The 5,253-nt window shown below is 43.7% G+C and overlaps 1 pseudogene; it reads left to right on the top strand.

The window, feature by feature from the left end:
* The first annotated feature begins 1,807 nt into the window (after window positions 1-1,807).
* LOC147986000 (uncharacterized) lies at window positions 1,808-3,548 on the top strand (annotated as a pseudogene).
* Window positions 3,549-5,253: the final 1,705 nt, after the last annotated feature.

The raw sequence follows: 5,253 nt of genomic DNA, 5'->3' as shown, positions 1-5,253 counted from the left end.
AGTAGGCCAAACCAAGCTAATAATTCGAAGAGACTTGCAAAGATAACCAATCATACATAAAAGATTTCAGAGAAGAATCAAATATTGTCCATATATAGACTTGATCATAAACCCACAATTCATCGGATCTCGACAAACACACCGCAAAAAGAGTTACATCGAATAGATCTCCAAGAAGATCGAGGAGAAGTTTGTATTGAGATTCAAGGAGAGAGAAGAAGCCATCTAGCTAATAGCTATGGACCCAAAGGTCTGAAGTAAACTACTCACACATCATCGGAGGGACCATGGAGTTGATGTAGAGGCCCTCCATGATCGATGCCCACTTCGGCGGAGCTCCGGAAAAGGCCCCAAGATGGGATCTCTTGGGTACAGAAGGTTGCGGCGGTGGAAATAGGGTTTCGTGGTGCTCCTGGATGTTTTCGGGGTATATGAATATATATATATAGGATGAAGAAGTAGGTCGGTGGAGCCACGAGGGGCCCACGAGGGGGAGGGCGTGCCCAGGGGGGTAGGCGCGCCCCTTGCCTCGTGGCCTCCTAGTTGGTTGCTTGACGTCCACTCCAAGTCCCCTGGATCATGTTTGTTCCAAAAATAACTCTTCCGAAGGTTTTATTCCGTTTGGATTTCGTTTGATATTCCTTTTCTGCGAAACACTGAAATAAGCAAAAAAATAGCAATTTGCACTAGGCCTTGGGTTAGTAGGTTAGTCCCAAAAATAATATAAAATTGTAAAATAAAGCCCATAAACATCCAAAACAGATAATATAATAGCATGGAACAATCAAAAATTATAGATATGTTGGAGACATATCACTATGCGCCAGTTGTCCCAAAATATCTACCCACCCAACGGTCATATCTTTGAAGGGCATTTATGTCTTATCATGTCAGGCTGCTCCCTAGGCTATAAATAGCCGCCTCCTACAACCACTAGCTAGTTGGCTGCTCCGAGAGAAACTGACACTTGTCACTAAGAGCATCCCATCCTCCGAGGACTTTGACCGAAAATCATCAAGTGAGGAAAACCCAAACCCAAAGTGATTGAGCATCACTGAAGATATTGTTCCTGTGTGGAACCGACGCTAGTTACCTTTGAGGACCGTGCATCCTCCAGACGGTTAGGTGTCATGGTCTAGAGCATCCAAGAGGAAATTGTGGATCATCGAGTGACCGAGTCTTTGAAGGTTTGGAAGTCACCTGAAGACTTACCACGAGTGATTGGGTGAGGTATGTGTGACCTTAGCTCAAGGTGAATACGGTGAGGACTGTGTGTCTGGGACTATGTGTCCTCAGGTTTAAATACCTAGCCGCTCCAACCAGACGTACAACTATCACAACAGTTGGAACTAGTCTACCAAATCAATGTCTTCATCAAGCTACTGGTTCTATTTCCTCAACCCTTTCATTTCCTCATTCTTATGCTGAAGTATTTGATCATTACTGTTTGAAGACTTTGACTGAAGCCTTTCTCAATTTCCTCAATCCTATTTCTTCAGTCACTTTGTCTTCAGCCTGCTATCCTGTGTTTACGCTACTTGTACTCTGTGCTTGTTTTCATTTCATCGTGATGACTGTGCTATTGCTCTGTTATGCTTGCATCTGAGTACTTATTCTGCTGCTAGTTCTTCGTGACGTAGGAATTTCCTCACCTTGAAATTCCTCGGTGATGAATTTGTAAAAATCGCCTATTCACCCCCCTCTAGTCGATATAACGCACTTTCAATTGGTATGAGGGCTAGGTACTCCCTTGTTCTGTGTGATTTTTGTTTAACCGCCTGGAGTTTTAGTTATGTCGAGCGCAGGAATGAAGAAAGTGGCTTGCCCCATCTTTGACGGTCATGATTTTCCCAAGTGGAAGGTCATGATGAAGAAGCATCTCATGGCAATGGACATCATGCTGTGGACCGTCACTAAGATTGGTGTTACTGATCTCTGCAAGATGGCGGAAGCTGATGATATTCGCAAGTTCACTCGACTTGACATCATAGCGAAGGATGTTATCTGCTCCTGCTTATCCCGAAACCAGTTCAGGAACATCAAGCATCTCTGCCATGCGAAGCTTATCTAGGACCGACTCTCTGATGTCTATGAAGGTCATCGAATTTGTCATGAACCTTGGTTTGATTAATTCAAGGAATCGCTCAAAACGATGACTTTCGATCCTGAATCATCATCCTCTGCACCATGCCCTATGGAAAAATGTGCCAAGGTAACTGAATGCTACCTATCTGAGTCTAGTGATGATGAATCTGGTGATGAATTTGCACCCAGCTATACCAAACTTGCATCCCTTGCCACTAAACAACAAGGATCTTTGGAGAAAGTTCAAAACATGCTAGATGAAAGCGATGATATGTTGGGTGAAGAAATGGGTCGAACTCAAACCGCTGACTAAAAATCTTAAGAGACTTTAGCCCAAGTTTGATAACCTTCCTTTCACAAAAAAAGATTGATAACCTTCAAAGTCATCATAGCACTCTCTTATCTGATCATAAGAAGCTTTTTTATGAATTTCTTCAAAGAAAGTAAGATCTTGAGTAGCCAAGGGTGAGTTATGAAGATCTTCAGAAGGAACATGATTCATTGCTTGCTCAACAGATCAGTTCCGCTTAGGTTGAATTCATTCCACCATGTTTGAAATGCATTGAACATGACTCTGCTAATTCTTCACCTGAAAGTTCAAATGCTTCTATTGCTGCAAATTCTTCAACTGTCTCTGCTATCACAAATTTCTCATCTGAGGATGCTACTAGTATCACTGACCATGCAGGGCTGAAGGAATTGTATGTGACATGCATGTACAAAAGCCTCAAAGGGCATCAGGCTCCTTGTGATGTGCTTAAAAAGCAGATCCTCAACAGGAACCCTAGGAAAGAGGGTATTGCCTTTGAGAGGAAACTCAATGCTGATGGGACATACTGGAAACCTAAGCAGTATCCCAAAACTTCATGGGTTGCTACAAAGGGACCTTAGTAGATCCATCCACTTTATTTGGCTTTACATGTGAATCTTCATATTCTTCCGATGAATCATTTGACTCCAACTATAAACTGTTAAAAAATCAGAATGGTGAAGTATTTGCTAGATATGTTGGCACTAACTACAGGAATGGTCCCCCTATGAAGAAAATTTGGGTTCCCAAAAGGTGCCTTGAAAGTCTTCAGGTGAATGTCATCATGACACCACCTGTGAAGAATAGGAACCCTAGATCAAATTCTTCATATGGACCAAAATCTTCATATGGATCCAAGTCCTCATATGCATCAAATTCCTCATATGGATCAAAATCCTCATATGAACATCATCGTGCTAACACTTCTGTTTCGCAGGGAAAGCCTAAGGGCTATGAATATGTGCATTATTCTTCAAATCATTATGTTCATAAGTCCTCGAAGAATTTCTTTGCTTATTCATATGCTTACTCTGACCCCTCTTCTGTGAAACAAAGTGGACTAGCGTCTATGCCACCTTTCTCTTATGGAGCTCGCAGAATGATGAACTCTTTGCCAACCATCCAGATGTGGGTGGTGAAGAAAAAGAACTAATCTCTTATGCAGGGTCAGGTCTCTAGACAAACTTAAACGTCTGAAGAATTTGTTGGGGAGCTGAATATGCTTGAAAGGACGCAAGCTAATCATGAAGAAATGAATTTTCATTTCTCACGTCCTCATACTACTATATCTGTTTTATTGCTTGATGAAATTGATCTGATGTTGATGTCATATTCTTCACAGATGAAGTATATGAGTTTGTAAGATGCACTAATTCATCTGCATGATGATCAACCCAAAGCCACTGAGTGGGTCCTCAATAGTGGATGTACAAATGACATGACTGGTGACAAGAACCTATTGATGGACACTGCTTTATCTCCATCGCATCTGAAGCATATCGCCTACGCTGACAAAGGCAAAAGCAAGGTATTGGGTCTAGGTAGGGTTGCGATCTCAAAGGATCGACACATGGACAAAGTAATGCTTGTCGAGTCCTGAGGATTCAACTCATATCTGCCTCAATGCTCTAATCTTGATATGGTTGTTGTCTTTGGCAAATATCATTGTGTTGTGATCATGGAAGCTAGCAATTCCAAAGTATTCGAAGGCTTTAGGAGAGGAGAATTGTAAATTGTTGATTTCTCTACAGGACCACAACCTGCCACGTGTCTACCGGCAAAAGCTTCAGAGGGCTGGTTATGGCATCGACGACTTGGTCATGTTGGCATGAGGAACTTGCACACACTCGCGAAGAAGAAGCATGTCATTGGCATCGAGGGTGTCAAATTTCTCAAGGATCGCCTGTGTGGAGCTTGTGAAGCTAGAAAAATGACCAAGGCCAAAGCATCCCACAAAGACTATCATGACTACCACTCGTCCATTTGAATTGCTTCACATGGATCTCAGTGTCAAAACCGGCGGATCTCGGGTAGGGGGTCCCGAACTGTGCGTCTAAGGTAGATGGTAACAGGAGACAGGGGACACGGTGTTTACCTAGGTTCGGGCCCTCTCGGTGGAGGTAATACCCTACTTCCTGCTTGATTGATCTTGATGATATGAGTATTACAAGAGTTGATCTACCACGAGATCGTAGAGGATAAACTCTAGAATCTAGCCTATGATTATGATTATGATTGTTTGTATCTCTATCGACTAGCCTGGACCTGGTTTATATAATGCACCAGAGGCCTAGGATAACAAGAGTCCTAGCCGAATACGCCGGTGGGGGAGGAGTCCTTGTCTTGACTACCAAGTCTTGTGGAATCTTCCTTGTATGCGGCAGCTGTCCGAACTGGCCCATGAGTATACGGCCATGGGGGTCCTCGGCCCAATCTAACTGTCTGGGAGGCGACGTGGTGAGTACCCCCTAGTCCAAGACACCGTCAGTAGCCCCCTGAACCGGTCTTCAAGTTGGGGACGCTCCTCGATTCTTCCGAACTATTCTTTATCTTCGGTCGTCGGTCTTGAAAATCGGTTCAACAAATCTTCCCATCTTCTATCTTGAGGATTGCTGAGCTAAATCTGAAGATCTCACACGTCGGGTATCCGAGAAGCCCTTTAAGTCTTCAGCCTTTATCAATGCCTTGTTATTTTTATGCCACACCTCGGGTTTGAAGTTGTTCCCGGGCGGCAGCGTCCTCTTGCGTCCGAGCTCCAACGCCGGACTACATTCGAGGTATCTTTTGCAGCCGAGCACCAACACCGGACCGCTTTCCGAGCTCCAACACCGGAATGTATCCGAGCTCCAATGCCGGAC

The sequence above is a fragment of the Triticum urartu genome, chromosome 2A (genome assembly GCF_056163025.1).
Source record: "Triticum urartu cultivar PI428250 chromosome 2A, HENAU_Tu73, whole genome shotgun sequence".
NCBI classification, from domain to species: Eukaryota; Viridiplantae; Streptophyta; class Magnoliopsida; order Poales; family Poaceae; genus Triticum; species Triticum urartu.
This window is presented reverse-complemented; position numbering and strand designations above follow the sequence as displayed.